The 20,785-nt window shown below is 33.5% G+C and overlaps 2 pseudogenes; one reads left to right on the top strand and one right to left on the bottom strand.

Annotated features, from left to right (window-relative positions):
• Positions 1-20,785, top strand: part of LOC149547248 (G-type lectin S-receptor-like serine/threonine-protein kinase SD2-5) — a 113,095-nt pseudogene that overhangs the window by 30,479 nt on the left and 61,831 nt on the right.
• The window catches only part of LOC149547249 (G-type lectin S-receptor-like serine/threonine-protein kinase SD2-5), a 35,657-nt pseudogene continuing 15,455 nt past the window's right edge, over positions 584-20,785 (bottom strand).

Below are 20,785 nucleotides of genomic sequence, written 5' to 3'. Positions count from 1 at the left end.
CATCCATAATTTTCTAATAAATTATTAATTGCCAAATTTATAAACAACATCTAATACTCACCCCTAAAATGTAACTTTACTTGAAGTAAATAGATTAAACTAATATTTATTATGCTAGTCTACAAGAAATGATTATCTGTATACATACCCGCGGTACATCAACCTCCTAAAAATGACACTCAGTAGTTCAAAACGTTTTTAAATCTGAGGATAGAAGAAAATATTAGATACTCCATCTATTTTCACTGGCTCAACTCTCAGCACAAACTATAATAAAAATGATCACATGGAAACATTAGTTGCTCGTCTTATAGAAGGGCAAATAAAATCAGAATGTCCGAAGTCAGAACTAAAATATTAGGAGTGAGCCTTGTTATTAGTGTGGGCTGATAACAATTTATCTTATTACAGGAAGCGTCTACCTAGGTTAACATTTTCAAATAGGCCTAGATTTTACTTTTTATAGCAGTTAGCGGATCACACATGTTCTATAAAGACCTATTCAAACATTTATGAACAAACACAGAGATCACGGGGTTTTTTCTTGCAAAAGACTCGAGAAGAAAATCAGCAAATATAAAAATTATCTAGGTCCAGATAAAATAGATGGCTCGGGTGAGACGATAGATTGATTGTAAGAAGCAACTGTCGAGCATGATAACACGGAAGGAACATCGTAAAATGTGTCAATTAATCCCTCCAAAGCCTTCACCACAATGGACATCGCATGTCTTCTCGTAAAATTGTCTTGGACACACCACATCCCAACGTTTAACAATTTTACTGCTCCTTTTATCCCCGTCTCCTCATCTACAAGTCCTGGCAACACCAAATCTATTAACCTCCATTAACTCGTAACAATGAAAACAAGCTGTCCTCTGAAAGCTCTCTGCTTCATTTTCCACTGACAAATTCTATCACCATGACTCCAAAGCTAACTACATCTGCCTTCTCTGTGAAATGCATGTTCAACAACTCGGGCGCCATATATCCTGGTGTCCCTCTCATCATGTTTATCAGTTCACTTTGATCTCTGTTAATCAACTTTGCCAACCCGAAATCTGACACTTTCCCATTGAAATTTCGGTCCAGGAGAATGTTATGTGCCTTGATATCAAAATGAATTATACGTTCTTGACAATTTTCATGCAAATATGTCAATGCTGTCGCAATATCAAGAATTATCTTGGATCTAGTCTTCCAGTTGAGAAAATATTTGGTGGTCCTTTTTGGAAAAAATCCATTTACCAAGAGATCCATTTGGTAAAAGTTCATAGACAAGCATTCGATGGGATTTTTCTTCACAGAAGCACTTCAGTCTAACCAAATTAAGATGATCGATTTTTTCTAGCATTTCCACTTCTGTCCCGAACCCCCTTTCTCCATGTCCTGCTCTTTCAAGGCGCTGCACTGCTATCTTCGAGCCGTCTGACAGGTCACCCACATAAAGTGAACAAAATCCTCCGCTGCCCAACGTAATGCTAAAGTCATTTGTAGCATCCTGCAATTCTTGAAATGAGAACCGCAAGGGTAGGCCTGCCGACCAATCAACACGATCATCATCGTCGTAGTCTTCTTTCTGTTGTACTCTATTTTGAGACTTGTTTATACGTGCCCACAATAAAATAAACAAAACTATTGCTCCACCCACAGAAGCACAAATGATGACAATAATTCGTGACCGCTTACTGCACTTTGACCTAGGCTAGATTTTAATGTAAGCCGGGGTTGGTGTCAAGACAGCAACCCTATTTTACTTATGCTTTTGAGAATTCTTCAAAGCCAGGGTTGGTGTCAAGAGATGAATGTAAAACACTTTGCTTCGAAAACTGCTCTTGCAAAGCATTTTAATTGCATATATTTCACGCATCTGAAGTCAAGTGAATATCCGATTTTAATTTTTATATTAGGCAGAATTAACGGTTGAAGCGATCTACATGTTAATGTTTGATTTTCAGATTAAAAGTGTTAAATAGTCAAAGTTAACTTACTTTTTCTATACTTATTATTCTTCTTAGTGTGTAATGTTCATCAATGGTACATAAATCATATAAAGAATGAAAAATCTTAATATTATCTTCATGTCTATATTTCTGAACCCTCCATCGAAAAAGTTTTAAAAAATAATTGATCTATGTTTCATTAGTGGTTAAGAAGAATCTATTTCTAATGAGAGTGAATTGTACATGGGTACATTTAATAATGGAGTTTAAATTGGATGTTAATGAAATTCAAAAATACTAGATAAATAGAAGTCTTTTGAAATTACTTTTGACATTTTTCTAGAATATTTAACTATTGAGTTTTTTGATCTCTTTACTTGAGTGATTAAGTTCAATTGTGATATATAATTTAATCAATAAAAGTACGACAATTATTTAAATAATTGTTACAAGATTCATCTATTATATTCGTATTAATTGTGTGACCAAGAGATTTGAACTAAGTTAAAGCACTTGAAACAAATCATAGTGAGTTTCCCTAAGAAAATTTCATAGTTTTTAAAATCATAGATGTTACGAACTAGCAATTTCACCTTGGTATGTGATGGACACCATAAAGAAATGTAGAAGGGGAGCATTGAATTTCAAAATCAAAATGAAATGAAGATGAAATGCTAAATATTTAAGGGATAATTATTAATTTTTGTGGAGAGCAAGCATTAAATTTGAAATTCAAAATGAAACTAAGATGAAATGCTAAATATTTAAGACATAACTTTTATGTGTTGTGGAGAGAAACAACTTGTTTAAGTGAATAGAGGGGGACAATACTTGGAGGGAAAAATTAAGCTCTATGTACGGAGAATTACATGGTTGGTAACTTTTAGAAGACATTGATCTTTAAATGTCCAATGTTTAGTGAAAAAGTGTCAGTGAAATAAGGTAGCGTATTAAATATCTTGAAAGTTGTATTTTGTAGCAATCTTTAAAGAATTAGAAAAGGTTAATTGATAAAAAATTCCTCGCATGCCTGCAATTAATTTATATTGTTTGAATAATTTCAATTTGATAATATTGTTGAGCATGTTGCTTATTGTTTCTATCAAGCAACATATGTGATTTTTTGCACATGTGTATATCTTTCAAAAGTGTAGCGAGGTGACTACAAAGACATGAAAACTTGCAACCTCTTCAAATAGCCGTGAATGTCAAACCTTGTTAGTCAATGTTGACTATATCTTTCTAAAGTGCAAGACCTTATAAATTTAATGTTGTTAAGGCTCATTTCATTATTAGCAGCATTTAATATTTCTTACCAGGATTATTTGTAGTTATGGGGATGTTTTACATTGTGGGATGATTTCGTGCCTATTAGTATGTATTGTCATTTGTTAACATGATTGAATTAAAATATTGTATAAGTATCAAGTTAAGAAAGATTCATGTTGGGTATAACAATGTCTATCTAGGTATTTCCAATGTAATTTAAATGCCAAAAAAATGAATAAATTAAAGTCAAACACAAATATAATTCAGTGCATATTAATTGACACATTTAACATGTAATTAGATTGGGCCATTTAAAAACCAAATTATATGAAGTTGTATGAGGGTATGTGCAGGATCATGGTCAACCAAACTATGCTCTTAGGTGGCAATAAAAAATTAGTAAATCAAGATTATGTCAACTTCATGTGCTATTTTCTACTTGATATAAACTTTATATCAAAAAGAGAAAATAATCTCTAGTAAATTGAATTTAGTTTCTAAACTACTAGGCCTTATCTAAAAAATAGAAAAATTTATTGGTCAAAATTTTGAATTTTAATGCAATAGTACATAACTTTTAGGACAAAAATAAGAAGTAGACGTATGTTTGACCACCTTAATCAAAATAAAATGATAAGATTTATTAATAATATTATAGATAGAGGAAGTAGACTCATGTCTAGATGTGACGTATATTTCAGGGTATTTTTATTCTAAATAAATAATTGATTATTAATATTCTACTTTAGTATTTTTGGAATAAAAATTTCTTGTCTATTACCACCTTAACTAATTCAAAACACTGCAAAATTTAAATTTTCTTTCTTTCTTCCTTATGATATATGAAGAATATAATGTGATACATCTTTTTTATTTCAAAAATGTTGTACCATTTTAAAGTTGTAGTTATTTTTCAAGTAGTGTGTCAATTAGTACTTTATACATAACTCCATTAGAAAATAAGTAATAATTACTTACCAAAATCATAATTTGACAAGCCTTACATTTATGGGAATGTAAGAAAATTTGTAAGAAACCCTTTTCATTTCATCAAATTTTGGTGAAAAATAGTGGTCAGCTACATGTTTGAAGTAAAAAAATACACAAGAATAGACCAAAACCACATTTGCAAGATGTTTTTAAAGTTGACCATACAGGGTTGGTATCAAAAGATATAGTAGGCATTATAAATGTATTCATTGTTTTTCTTTAGTACCAAGATGGATGGGAAAAAAGATGGAATAGATTTTTAAATGCTTTGAGGCATTTTAGAACTATATATTTTTCAGATCGCCACATTTTGGCACACCATAATCCTGCACATACCCATGATATAAGAATAATAACAAAACCATAGTATTATGAGTGTGTGTACTGATATAGTGAGTGTATAAAATTACTTATATGGTCTATTTTTCTTGGTGTAATTTCATTTTGGAATATGACGAGATAGAAAAAAAATTAATAGTTAAAGAAGCATTATTAAATATGAGTAAAACAAAAAACAAATATACTTAAATGGGAATTTATAATTAGACAAATCTATACCTTATGTGATTAGTACAACTAATTTATAATTTTTTTTTTTCATCTCCAACATTGAGGATTCAACATGATTTCCTTATACTACGAATCATCATGCTATATACCTAATCCAAAATTTCACATTCAGGCTAAAGATGAAGTTATAAGAGGTGGGAATCCCTTAATAGGTAGCTAAGAACTTCAACTTCACTCTACAATATTTTGCTCCAAGACATGGTGTTTTCTAAATATGAATTAGACTACTAATAGAATCTTCAGACACACACACACATAACTACATACAGTTTCAACTTAACTACATAATATTTTCATCAAAGACACACATTTCTCTAAATATGAAGCATCTTAATGCCCACAAAATCTTATGATTCCTAAATTTAGGCTAAAATAGAAAGTTTTGATGTTTGTTAAATTTAAAAAGTAGCAAGAGGGTGCTAACCTAAGGTACAAACAAAGCACACTAGAAACTATTAAACACAAAATTAATAGCACTAGTGTAGGACATCCATGGAGACATCAACTAAGGTCTACCTCTATCCAAAAAAAAAGGTCTAATTGTAACAAATCTAACAACCATAATCTGCATTGCTAAGGATCAGCATGAGACAAGCCCTCATACTAGCTACAATATCAACCCAAAAATAAGAAACAAGGACCCAGGTGAGCCCTTTAAAACTAACAACAACCATCTGGTCACAAGAGAAAAAGAAACTTGGACAGAGAGATAAATTCATCCTTAGAAGGCCTAGAAACAAATCACAGGCAATGGGTAGCTTTTTCTTATTACACCCTTATAGCTATAGGTCCACAACCAATAAAAACACTAATTCATGTCAACCATCTCAAAAATATATAGTACCCCCACAAACTACATTCTTGCCTCAATAAAAAAGGGGTCCTCCTCAATAGCAATAGGGGGAGGGAAGATCTTGAATCTAAAGTTGTTGGAGAAAAACTTCCAAACATCCACACTATCTCTAGTAGCCACCTAGGTTCCATCCCCTTTAATAAAACTAGACTCTACCACCAAAAACACTAGAATCAACTCGACCTCTATAGGAGTCAATCTCACAGTCAAGATTGTAGAAGAATCAGCCAACAAACTTCACATTCACTTTGGAGTAACACTCCAAATCAACAAACAAAGATTAGAAGAAGCATCACTCTTGGTATATCTTCCTTCAAGCTTAAGAACAAGGAAACCCACCTCAATAAGGATAATGAGGAGGAAAAGAAACCCCAAGAAAACCCTCTTTTAAAACCACTCCACCTTTATGGCATTGAACAAAGAGGAGTGTTATTTAGCCAATTATCAACAACATCCACACAATATATCACCTCCTCAATTGATGATCTATCTCTACCTCAATAAGAGTTGTGCACATATTGTACAACAACATGAACCATTCCTCAAACCAAAGCACCAACTGAAGCTGCCTTTGAAATTGAAGATGAGAGTTCATCTCAATAGAAACAACAACCACCTGGTAACTAATAGGAAAACCAAAAAACATAGTCCACTTAAGAAAATGGTCAATACGCATCATGAAAGAAGCACCAAAGCTTGATAAGGAGGAAGAGTTAAGAGATACATGACTTCCAACCACTAAACCAAAAAATAGCCCCCAAAATTGATAAACCTAGAAGTAGAGCTCCCCTAGGTGAAGAAAGGAGGGTCAAATACCAAACTTCCCAAAAGATGAAATACCTTAAGGGATAGATCCCCATTGTTCCACGAGAACACCAAAAACTCCCCAGCCAACCACTCCAAAGGAAAAATAAGGATTCCCAAACATACCAACAAAAAATACCACATTAAGCACCCAAATCTGGGTAACCTAGCAACACAACACCCCAGAATGCAACATGGAAAGGCATAAATCAAAAGTTCCAAGCTCACAAGCAGAGTAGCCATCACTAAAGGAAACACTCCATAGTCTAGAAGTGAACCCACCAATGACCAAACTAGGTCCCTCTCTACAAAGAAACATACTAGAGAAAATGGCATCCCTAAAGGGCTCGAAAGGAAATGACAACCAAGTCCCCCACTTTGCAGTTGAATCCACCCATAGTTTGAAACAATCAAAAATGAGCCAACAATGGGCAAGCATAGGAGATTCCCTCCTTCTGTCTGGCTCAACATCATCTGAATTCTCACCATCTTCCTCACTAGATTTCATAGCACCTGAAACCCTAGCTTAAACATAACACGATGCTTCTTCTCCCACTCCCACTCAACATCTTTATGAGCTCTAATAGTTATTGAGGGGTTGAAATATTTTAATGTTGCAATATTGAGCTGCTTTTTTTATGTTAATGATATTTTTTATAGTTTTAATGTAGTTTGAGGGAGTTTTTCAATTCTACATCAATTGGAGTACATGTTGAAGTAGTTATCTCATGGTTACTATCAGTTCAAATATATCTATTTTGAGCTTCACTTCTCCATAAGGGTTCATGGTTTTTAATCATTTTGGGGAAATTTTTGTGCAATTTGAGTGATGCATTAGTTAAACTTCAATTCATGCGCAATTTTCATAACGTTCATTCTTAGTTTGGTGTAGTTTCATGCTTTATTTTTGTGCATTTTCTCTCATAGTTGAGTTAGGGTTTATTTATTCTATATATTATATATTCACCTCATTTTTATGTCCCTTATTTCCTTCTCATATTTGTGCACATTGCAAAAAGTTAATTTGATTGTCGAGAACTTTGTAGAAAAGATTTAATTCAACATTGATTATATAGATACACTAGTTCCTTCTAAATGATTTGTATTGCAGTTTTCCAAATTTTATGGATTTGTGTCATGTTTATCCTTTATTGAAGCTACATTCCTTATTGTGCATGTGAATCTTTGTATGTGGAGTTGGAGGTCTATGTTTTTCTTTCAAATCAAAAGATTATAGGTCCTTTCAATATAATCAATTTTGTTAGTACATACTTGTCTAAATATTGTCATCCTAAGGTATTTTGGGTTGTTTTTGGTTATGTTTGGAAGCTACAATACGTTTTATTAGTTTATCACTTCATTTATGACTAGTTATCTATGTTCTATTGCCCATATTTTCTCATCTCTTTTCCTTATACACATTTAGTTTTTAAATGAAGCATTATCTAGGAATAGGATTCATCCAATGATACACTCTCTCTCTTGCAGAACTAACCACCTGAGAATATTTCAATGTTTTAGTAAGATAGCTAGATCCCACATCAATCTATAGGCCAAATCCTTATTATCAAGAATAATCCTTCATTAGGATTAAGAGAATAAAAATTAAATCAGATCATATCAAAGATTATTTGGGTATTGCCAATATTTATTTTGGTAAATAGAGTGTTGAACTGTGATTCAATACAAAAAACAAAAAAGAGTTGAAATGCCTTTAACTCAAATCAAGATGAAATAATTGGGATACGCTAAATTAAGTTTTAGAATGAATTTCCTTCAAATAGTGAATTTTTATTATTTATTTATGTTATCCATTTTTGTATATATAATAGTGAGATACATAATATTTTTATATCAAAATGACCATGTAAGAGGGAATACTAGCCACCTAAAAGATCTATGTAAAAGGGTAATCCATCATAGAAGTCATCTGAATGTGTGAAGCTTAATTTAAAATCCTGACTATAATATAATTTAATAATTTTGTTTATATTTGTATAGAAAACTCTTAGTTTGAAGATTTTAATATCCTCCATTTGGTTATTCTTAAGTTTATTCATGATATGAATTCCTTGTAGTTTGTTATTACATAAAATCCATCTGCATTATAAAGAGAACACATTTTGACCCATGATTTTATTTCTTAAGAAAATGTATCAACATTACGAGGAATATTTATCTTTAGCAACCCAAATAAACCACTTTTTATAGACCATAGCTATCTATTTGGGCCTAAGTATGGCCAAATATAGGGGATTACTAAGGTTTGGGTTGATATTGACAATCTAAAGAAAATTGATTATATTAACAAGTTTACTCGACCCAAGTGGTCAATTAAGCATTTGATAAATGCCTTTAAAGTTATTAATTCCATCTTTGTGGCATGGAAGGTATCTCATGAGTATTGTAAGGGTAGATTTGTTGCATATACATCCTTCAAAATATAGGTGTAACACCTCATGACCATGTCTATTGGGATCATTAGAACATGGTCCCAATGGAGCTTAGCTAAAACTTAGAAAATAATGTCTGCGAGTGGTCATATTGGGATTATTTCCTTCTCAAATTATTCTCACTCATGCAAGATAAATACCTCGTTATGGTGGTTTTATCCTTGGATATGTAGTTTTTAACCATCATTTGGGTGGTTTTCTCTCTTTTATTCTTGCATAGTTTTATCTGTAGGGAAATAGGTGGGGACAAAAATAGGTTAGAACCTATTTCTTAAAACAATGGTTAAATATACACATAGTCTAGGAAAAATTATCTCCTAGAGGGCTTACTCTATATATGGAATCCTTGCATAGCATGAATGCCTTGGTTAGGAAGACTTCTATGGATAGTTGAGATAGTGGTGTTCCTATGTTGTATGGTATGGAGCTATGCAGCAATGAAGACTTGATTACAGAAGTTTCTATGATGGATGACACTAGTACTAAACTCTATATGGATAAGAGATACATTGCAAAAGTGGTGGATCACTTGTTTCACTGTAAGAATGATGCGAGATGATCACCAAAAGCATTGATGGTGTCTATGAGCCTACTACTCTATCGAAGCCTTGGTTAGAGTTGTTAGAAGTTATTATGTGGTATGTTTCCCTAAACTATCAATTTGGGATCCTTTTCATTTATCATATTTTGATTCTCAACCATTTCAACCATGATAGATGCATTTATCTCCCTTTTTATTTGGCCTCTTCCCTATATTAGAATTTGGAAGCCAATGAGAAAAGACCTTGGGCCCCTCCACTTTATTAGAGTTTGATTCTTCCTATTATGGAAAAGACCAAAGACCTCATTATTGCTCAAATCAACTGTGTAAAGGAAAATTTTGAGTTTAACAATAATAATTTTACATGTTATGGTAGTGACAAGGTGGATTATGATTTGAATGATGTTGATGATGATGAAGTGTATCACTTCTATGTGATGAAGAGAAATTCTATGGTTTTAGGTGCTCACTCGTCTTCTCATTGGAAGAGGGTGGTATCTTTTGAAGAAGAGGGAATTGATTATGAATCATCTTACGAGCATTTAGATGACTCACTGAATTAGGCCACTACAACATTTTGGGTCAAATTGTGACAGTAGGGTAATTTGTGGGTATTTTCATGTTTTTTTTTTTTTTTTTCAAATTTCCCCTGACATTGTCACAATACCGACCTTGGCATCACAATTGTGACACCTATGTTAGTAGAAGATTTCTTTTTTAAATGATATAAATGATTTTGCGTTTATTTTGGTCAATTGTGGAGGGCTTCATGTGAAAGAGGGTGTAGAGGTCTGAACGTTGGTGGAGGTTTCATTTCCATGCCCTTGTGATTGTTGCATTTCATTTCTGTGCCCTTGCGATCTTTTTATTTTTTTGTTATGCCCTTGGTGGAGATAAGTGGAAATCTAGGGCTTCTTTGTTGTACCCTTGTGATCTCAGCATTTCATTTCCCTACCCTTGCTTGTGAACTCTACATTTCATTGTCATGCCCTTGTCATCTTCATGACTTTTGTCTTTGATTTTGTTGCCATGCCATGCCATTTTGATCTTTGTGCCCATTCTTTGTGGTTTTATTCAAGGGGAGAAGAGGTACCTATGAAAATGTTCCTTGTTTTTCCTTCCAAACATGTATCTCTTTATATCTCCCCCAGCAGGTGAACAGAGAAGCTTGTCTTTATGTATATGTATGTGTATATATAAACACACACACACACACACACACACACACACACACACACACGTGTGTGTGTGTGTGTGTTTGTATCTATCTATGTATGTATGTATATTGATAAGCTTCTCTTTATGTATATATATGTGTATATATACATACATACATACATGTGTGTGTGTCTATGTATTCATGTATGTATGTATACAAAGATATCTTTTTTTAGGTACTTATTGCATATTCACACAACCAAAAAATTGATCCAACTACATACATATTCCAAAATATAAACAATAAAACAATAAAAATCACTCAACCAATGCTAAGTGACTTACCTCAAAATCTTGCACACAAATAATGTAGACCAAGAAAAATGGGGAGAGTTTGCAAGAAATTTTACAAAAACATATCATAGTAGATATTTTTAGAAAGAAACAAGCAATAACCTACTTAAATTGATCTAGTTGTTGATTAATTCGGTTGATTAAAAATTCCTACAAAACATTCATGAGATTAGGTACAATAAAATGAGCAACAAACTATTCCCATCTAGTAGGACCAAATATAGTTTTCTAAGGTGATAAAATAGCATAAATATGTAGATGAATCACTTGCATGCCAAGCATGAAGTGCATTCCCCAACTTATAATGATTTGTTGGATATAAACTCTCCATACTAATGTGGAGGTAAGTATGGTGAGATTTAAAACCAAGTCAATCCCACTTAAACCTATAAGGGAAGTATAGCTTTCACCAAACCCTTTGCAAAGAAGAAAGTACATAAACAACTCCAACATGTCCTTGATGAGTAGGATGAGTGTCTTAGGCCAAACCAAGGTGGATTAAAAGGTTTCAACTAATTCTTGTTCCTAAAGAAACATCCAACACCCAAATCTCTCAAACTATCCTAAAGGCTTAATTGATTTCCCAATTGCCCTGCACAAACATAAAAGTGAATTTTCCTTTAAAACTGTCCAAAAAAACTCCCCCAAAAATGGTGGATTTAGATACCCATTAAGCCATGCTACAGCATATCAGAAGGGTTCCATTTGTTCCTTTGGACCATATCCTTCTGTTACCATACTCTGGCTCCAAAATGCATGAAAAGAGGGCAATTTAACAAAGCACCTACAAGTTTCTTTCATTCCCAAGACTTCAAACTCTAGACAGTCTCTCCTCATTTTTTAAATGTTTAAAATCCAAAAGAATTAGTCCCAAATTATTTGTAACCCGAAAAGCCCCAAATCAATCTCCTACAAACCCTCAAAGGTAGGGTTTCCTAAATTTCTTCCTTCCAAGCACATTTAAAATCAAATGAAGGTTGTTTCACCTTGTCTCCAACATACCAAAGCACTTCCAATAATTAAACACTAACCTCTAATGGCTAGAACTCTTGTTGCTGCTCCATAACCACGAATTTAGTGTCTTTTACTTCACAAACTCCAATCTTGATCACTAATCCTTAGAACTTCCTACCAAAAAATTGTTCTAGATATGATTTGTACATACTGTTATAAGATCATTCCATGAGTCTTAGACTCCTACATTCATAGAATGATCACCATTTCAAGTAGAAACTCAAACTTGTTAATGAAAACAATCAAACCCTTCAAGCATCAATAAAAAACTTAAAAGGAATGAACTTCATGAATCTTATTGCATTAGGAATTGATCAAAAAATATGAAAAAGGGATAATGAGATCATAAGACTACAAGAAATCAATGATAATCAATCCACCATGCACCAAATACATGAAAAAAGAAGTTTTTATAAAGTCTCTTTACATAGTTCAGACAATTGATCAATCCCAATACTACTCTCTCCATACAATGCCTCAAAATTGATTTAGTATAATCTATTACAACTATCCCAACCAATTTGGGCCAGTTTCAATGCCTAATTATGCCTAAAACTCATTAAATCTAATTTCCCCATAAAATAGAACTAATTGTTGGGATTCAAATATTTGAATTTTAGAACCTACATATTATTGAATAAAACAACTAATTGACCCACTAAACTTGCCTATTAGGTCCTCAAGGCCAATTTAACAACAGACACAATTAAATCCAATATACCATTATGCCCATATTTCACTATCAAAGATCCTAAGCTCCTTAATAGACCCTTTAGGATTCATTACATTTTTATCATCTTTAAAACTTTCTAAGTCCATGATTAGCTTCAACACATGCCAATTGATTGGTTCAAACTCCTCCTTGACCCTGGTTCATCTTTTGTCTTCTTTAGGGATCCTTGCATGTCTTGATGCTCTTGCATCACATATGTTGGCCCAACAATGGAAGCCAAGGATGTAATCATGCATGTATATGCACAGTCTTCCTATGAGGATCCCAAGTATCTAGTGTTGTTGTTAATTTGGGCATCACTATATGATCTAGAATGTTATGAATTACTGAAGCTAGTAGTAACTTCTCCGATGTCTTGATAAAATGCAGCATAGGTTTAGGGTCCCTTGGCTTTGAGGAATTTGTAGCAACTATTCTCACTACTGGAAGAATAACTTTAGTGAAGAGTTGAGTGTAAGAAGTTGAAGAAGAAAGTTCTACTTTTGTGTAAATGCCATAGTCATGAGGCTCATTCCCTTGTAGAAGTCTCTGCCACAATGACATTACTTCTAAACGATGCAAAGGATGTTGAAGTGGTTCCCAACCTTGAAAAACTATTATGAGCAATGTCAAAGCAAATGCATATGCAATACATATATTACTATTATAAAAATATGTATATGAATGTATGTATGTATGTATGCATATATGTATGTATTTATGTATATATACATATCTATATGTATGTATATGTGTATATATGCATACATACACACACATGTGTGTCTGTCTATGTATGTATATATACAGAGAGATCTTGGTACAACAACAAAATTCATCCAATTGCATAGATATTATAGAATTCAAAAAATAATACAATAAAACACACTCAACCCATGCTAAGTGACTTAGCTCAAGATCCTACACAAAAATAATGCAGACTAGGAAAAATGCAAAAAGTTCACAAGAAATTTTACAAAAACATATCATAGTAGATCCTCTTAGAAAGAAACAAGCCATAACCTAGTTAAATTGGTCTAGTTGCTGATTAGTTGGGTTGATTACAAATTCCTATAGAACTGTCACCAGATTAGGAACAATAAAATGAATAATCAGTTGTTCCCAGCTAGCAGGATCAAATGTAGTTTTCCAATATGATAAAATTGCATATGCAGATGTATGTATGTATGTATGTACGTATATATGTATGCATATGTGTATATATATATCTATATGTATGTATGTAGATACATATGTATACATATGTATATATGTGTGTGAATATATACATACATGCACACACACATGTGTGTGTCTATGTATGTATGTATATATATAGAGAGATCTTGTGGATTATGGATTATAAACAGAAAAAAAAAGAAAACACGATTCTAATCATTCCCCATTTGTTTTGTTTGATTGTGGAGAGTTGGATGTGAAAGAGGGTGGAGAGCTTTGAACGAGAGTGGAGAGCTCTGAACATTGGTGGAGATTTTTGGAGATCTAATATTTTGTTGCATTTTATTATCGTGCCCTTGTAATCTTTGCATTTTGTTGTCGTTCCCTTGTGATCTATGTATATGTATGTATGTATGTATATGTACATATATACATATGTATCTATATATATATGTGTATACATACATACATATGCATATGTGTCTATGTATGTATGTATGCAAAGAAACAAAGAGATCTTGGCACAATAGAAAAACAATAAAACTCACACAACACGTAACATGGCCACAAATGTGATGGAAACATCTATTGGCAAGTAGATTCCTCTTTCTCTCTCATTTTTTATGTGTTTATTTTACTTTAACTCTTATTTCTTATGGGTTATTTTGTGATTTTGGATTCATTTTATGCAGAAGGTGATGAGGACATTCCTAGATGTACCTATGTTAGATGTACGAGAACACTAAATAATTGTGATGAATTGATCATGAGAAATGAAGATGGAATTCTCCTGAGAGTAGCCCAACTTCTAAGTACTTTAAATATTGATCCTTTCTTTAAAGATTTTAGATGTTAATAGGGAATTTAGATGTTTGGGGGGCGGGGGGGGGGGGGGGGCAATTTGTTTGGGGCCAAATGAGCTGCCACCTTCACATTGTTGGCCCTGATTAGTAGAGAATATTATACTATGAAACCAAGTGAAGCTCAACATTAACCTATGATTGAATGACAACTAATTGTATGAATCACTTGGTTTCAGGAAATGCAGAAGGAGGCCATAGTTCAATATGAAATCTCAATTTATATGCATATGACATCAGGTGAAGCTGAAAAATGCAATTAGTTTTCATCTTTTAGAGGTCTTTAATTAGGTATTTTAAGTTATAGACCATCACGAACATTGTAACTTTGACTCTTATAAGAAAGGTTAATGTCCTTAGCATGCAAACAAATCATGAATTTTTATGTGTTGATTTCCTGAGCACATTCTCTTAGCCATAGTGGCTAGAGTTCTAATGTTCATGATGGTCTATTAATTTATAAACTTAATAGACCTATTAAATAAATGTAATTGTGGTGCATTTTTCAGCTTTGCCTATTGTCCATGCATATAGGACATAGTTGCATGTGCATTCTCGATTTAATATGGCAAAAACTTATTTTGGATAAAACAGAAAAATGACATGCACCAGAAGATGGGAAAAATGATGTCACTTTTGTAGGTGTGGAACATTTTTTGATATATTTTTTCACACATATCGACATGGATATAAATATTTTTTCATACATATCAGGTAAGAACATTGTTTTTCTTCATATTCCAAGTTGAAATAGGTGAGATCATATCCTCAAGTCATATATCCTAAAATAGGTGAAAATTATTTTCTTTTTCATTTTAATAAGAGTTAGATAAATTTAATCATGTGAGAACTGAATATGGACTTCCCCTAAGAGTAGTCCAACTTATAGGTACTTTAAAGATTGATCCTTTCTTAAAGATTTTAGATGTTAATGGTGAATTTAGATGTTTGGGGGGGGGGGGGGGGGAGAGGACAAGTGGGGAAAATGAGCTTCCACCTTCATGTGGCTGGCCATGATTAGTAGAGAATATTAAATTATTCTAAAAACCAAGTGAAGCTCACCATTAACCTATCATTACATGACAACTAACTATGTGAATCTCTTGGTTTTAGGCAATGCAGAAGGAGACCATAGCTCAATATGAAATCTCAATTCATATGCCATAGTTTTTGGTGAATATGACATTTCTATAATTTTAAATACTGCAAACATAATAGTTAATAATGAGCTTTGTACATTGAAAGGAACATTAATGTATGTATGCTACACTTGACTAGAAGGGTAAGTTTGTACCTGGAAAAAAATGCTAACAGACCTTTCAACAATTTCAACATCCCAAGGTCACTAGTTAGACTTCCATGTGGGTATCATTGTTTGTTTTTACATATTTGATAGTGTTATGGCTTCCTATTTTGAAATGGATACATGTGATCAAGCATTGTCTTAACTCTTTATTGGTTGATGTTGCACTTACGGTTGAACTGAACAACTAGAGAGGAAGTAGTAGTTTGTTGCATGATCACTCTTATTGATGTTCATTATATTGAAATGTATCTATTTGATGATACTTCCTTGCCAATTTTTGATTGCATGAAAGTCAAGAAGAAGTTTTTCATTGAAAACAAGCTTATTATGAATTTTTTAGGTTGTTAAGAAATGGGTGAAGAATATTTGCAAGGAAAAATGCTTTATTGAGTAGCTTTTCCATGAAGCTAATGCAAAAAATTTACATTTGGGTCCTTTTGGCTTGGTGTAAGTTAAATTCCTTCTCTATGTTTGTTATTCATTGATTTCTTTTCATATGAAGGCAACACTCTCTTCTATTTTATTTTGGGTGTTGATTTCAGAATTTTCTTCTCTGAGGAATATTCTAACATTTGATTATGTATGTCATTCTAGTGTAAGTAGGCATAAGCTTCACAAAGATATGAGCATTTGTAGGAGTTTATAATTTTGAAATATATGATCGTGTCCTTCTATATATTTAAAAATGATTTCAAAGAGGAGCATCTCCTATGATAATGTATAAGCTCATACTGATGAGATTGAAGGTGAGGGATCTTTTTGTTTTGCTTTTAATATTGAAAGTTGAAACAATTTAATCAAATTACTTAATATTGATGGCCTTCAGTAGTTTCTTAGTTTATAAGATTTATGCTTAGCCCTACAAATTTTATTCTTAATTATAAATGATAATGAAATAGTTTTGATAAATTTTGTCTATAATGGTTGAATATTAAAATTGTATCCATAATTCATTGCAATCAAGATCCAGGATCACTGTCAAACGTAAGATTTTTAAGTTCCAAATTGCACAATGAGATTTTTAAGTTTCACATCCATTAATTGTCTCAATTTTGACTCCCGGTCCAAGAAACTAGCCATGGATGTTGCAACATTCTTAATGGCGAGTTGAAACCCCCCATATTTTTCTATCATCTGATGGGCCAAGCTCCCTAATTTCTTAGGCAAAATATTTCCTTCATAATAGGGAAAGGGAAATAGGAAAAAGAGCTTCCAGTTGTTCCTTTAGAGAGATGTTGCATATCATACTCATACATGTTCATGTTTGTAGCAACATCTCTATTTCTATTGATTACATCAATTTTACACTAGTTATTTATACCTATGGGAAGACCCAATCTTGGTATCAAATCACCATCGACACTACTCTTCCAAACATCATCAAGAATGATAAAACATTATTTTCCATGTAACTTAACTTTTATCAATTCATATGCTTTGAAATCAATTATGTTATGGGGAATTTCTAAGCCAATGTTGCAGGCCAACTCAAACTATAAATTTCTAAGAGAATAAGTCTACGAAATAGAAATCTAGGCATAATGTTGGTACCTATCTTTAACTCTTTCGTGGAAATTCTTGAGAAGGAATGTCTTCCCTAGGCTTCCCATACCCACCATGAAAACAAAAAAAATAGAAAAATCCTCTAAAAGAATTTTTTTTTTTAATAATTCAACTATTTGTCACAATTGCAATAGATGTTCTGATGGCTAGCCATGATTTGCATAGCACAACTATCGCAAAAGAACTCCACGACATGACCACAATTATGATGACCAATCCTAATGGATGAACATCACTTCTACATGATAGTTTTTGCATTGACATAACAATTTTGGTGACTAACTAGAAGCTTAAACCGTAGTGTCAATCATCTCTATTATTATGGATCACCTCCCCGTTGCAATTTGTGATAGCAAAAGTCTGACACCTATTAGATAGGATCCAAGTCATGGTCTTGTCACCAAGAAAACAATTATATGTCACAATTGTGATGGCCTACGATTGCAATTTAGGTCCAAACATAGTAGTTGAGATGACCCTAACTATAAAGGTCACTAAAAACCAATACTGAACTGTGGCAATTCGTCAAATAGTTGGCAAACAGGCTCTAATACCACTGAGATGACCCTACAGGATATTTGCCTCTTAAACACCAAGATACTAAAAACTTCAATGATTAGGCATTCCGTTAAACAGTTAGCAATCGAGTTCTGACCACCCGTTAAACTTTGACAAACACCTATTACTTGGCAAACAAACTCAACCCGAAAGAAAGTACTACTTTGTGCAAGTTTGTTGTTTTATAGTTTTGAGTAATGTTGAATGTAAATAGGCAAACCACAACGGATATGCTGAATACTGAGATCAGGCTGCAATAAATTGTTCTTGATGGCCAATTTGCAATAAGGGATCATCATTCTATTATCTAAAACTTCAATCGACAACTCTAATTTCTTTATTAAATGCACCACAATTTACAATTTCAAATACAAGAACCTGATTCCTAGTTTGCAGCAGACCACGTCTATATCAATCCCCTTTAGCTTCTGGCAGCGAAACCTAGGAGATCACAGTCTGAGAAGGAAGTCTCCACAGCCAACCAAGAAGGATGCCCTTATAGCCAATTGCATTCAGTATGCAATGCCCTCAGTTGATAATATAAGATGATCAGCTTCAGCAATCAACTGACCTGAAATGACAGCTCTCCAAGGTGATTTGATGATAGATCATCTCCCGCTATGTATAAGACTGCATCCACGATATGCCTAAAGTGCGTGGCCCGGCTATATCTCATGTCTTTGTCACATGATCAACTAAAACGTTGGAAGCAGATTAAAATCTTCATCTCTTCAAATCCTGACTTGCTCTCCCCAAAGTTTAGTTCATGTGGTGAAATGTCCCACCCGGCCTGTCTCTGCGTATCGAGACTTTCCCATACGAGAGCTTTCAAACTTACAAGGTGGCCGCCAAAAGAAGGGATGTCAATCAGTTAACAATGACGAATTCTGCACCCACCTCGAAACCCAAAGGGTCAAAATGCTCATGCTAAAAACCCTCCTGATCTTCAAATCCGATATGGATGCTGCCCTCAGATTCCGTAATGGTGATTTGGATTTTCGGTTGTTCTGAATCGGATCCTTGTTTCATATCGGAAACCGGTGATGTAAAACGGTAATGACTTTAGAGAACCCTCGCTGTCTTGCTCTCTCCAGTATAGATTGACTGCCTGCAATCTTTGAACAGTGCCTACTCCGTTATGAACTGCATCCTTCCGATGACAATGATGACAATGCATCAAAGATGATCCGACCTGCGTCCCTCCACCTGCTGTAATATTGACTTTGAATTTATATATTCCGACCTTTATCGAACACTATTTCCGCTAACTCTTCGACTTAGCCTTGTGCAAATCATTTCCGACTTCTATCCTGAGTCGATCCCCTTGGCTCAGGCTTTGCCCTCAATGTACGAAAATGCTGGCTGGGAGGATTGTCTAGTAAACTTTCCTTCTTTCCCATTCTGTCCAATACTACAACTGATCTTGTGACCCCTTGTGAATGACTTATATCTTCAAACTAAATTCCTAGAATAATCCCTCCAAAATTTGGCCTTAAGCCACAGATAATTGCCCTGATGAAATGACTGCAGCGTCACCTCCAATCTGCGATAATTCGGATGATATCTCACACCCTCAAAATCGCGTACCAATTGAGAGTTATCATTCTCAATGGCCAACTGTGACAATTGCCGAAACCCTAGGTTCCACAATGCACCTGTGATCGAATCACAACCTGAAAACAAAGAGAGATAATCAACTGCCTTATTCGAATGGAGCCCCGGGGTGCCTATTTATTCTTTTCCCTCCATCCTCTCCAGAGACTTCTAGAACTTTTTTGATCTTATCCCTCAAGTGACTTTATTAAATACTCCAAGTAACTTTATTAAATACAAGGTCATCTTTTAATATTATTTATTTAATTAAAATAACTAATTAGTCGTCCTTGGACAACCATTAATTAAATTAATTAAATCGAACTGTCTCCAAAAATTGGGGACATGACAGTAGTGAGAGAGGTCAATAAAAATAGAAAAGGCTCGACTTAAGAGAAATCTAAATATGGGTACTAGATCTACAAGACAAACCCATACAAACTCCACTAAACTCGCTCCTAGAAATTTAATTCTCCTCCGTCCCTAATTCTACTTAGGTGGATAAATTACTAAGTGATTTTATTCTTGGTTAAGAAATTTCATTTCTTACAAGCAAATAAATAAGAATCATCAAGAATGGGAATTTTCATCTACATATAAGTAGTTTCTATATGGGATTTGTGAAAAGACAACAACAACCAAGAAAAATATCCCTAGTGATGTTAGAAAACCTAATTGTGGAAAACACCTTCCAAATGCCAATCTACAGGGGAAATAAAAAAGATTCTAAATCTACTTTAGAAAATTGAGATGCATAGGAAAAAAAAGAACATTGAAAAATAATATTCACATAAGATAAACATAGAAGACCATATTTAACATGGAAAACCCTTTCGGGAGAAACCCACCACCCAAAATCCCCGAGAAACTTTGTATTAGAGTAAACAATTTACATATAACAAACTCTAGTTTCTGGATAGGCTAATAGGCCCAGATTACCTTTACAATCAACCTAACTTTCATAGCTTTCTTTTCCCTTACGAATCTCATAGACATTTATACATTATGTAATTCATAATGGAATCTAGTGCATTAACTATCAAGAACAAAATGGTTACTAGGAAC

This window comes from Cupressus sempervirens, chromosome 7 (genome assembly GCF_028749045.1).
Source record: "Cupressus sempervirens isolate cs-2001-9-10 chromosome 7, ASM2874904v1, whole genome shotgun sequence".
NCBI lineage: Eukaryota > Viridiplantae > Streptophyta > Pinopsida > Cupressales > Cupressaceae > Cupressus > Cupressus sempervirens.
Note: the sequence above shows the minus strand (reverse complement) of the source record. Positions and strands in the feature narration are given on the sequence as shown.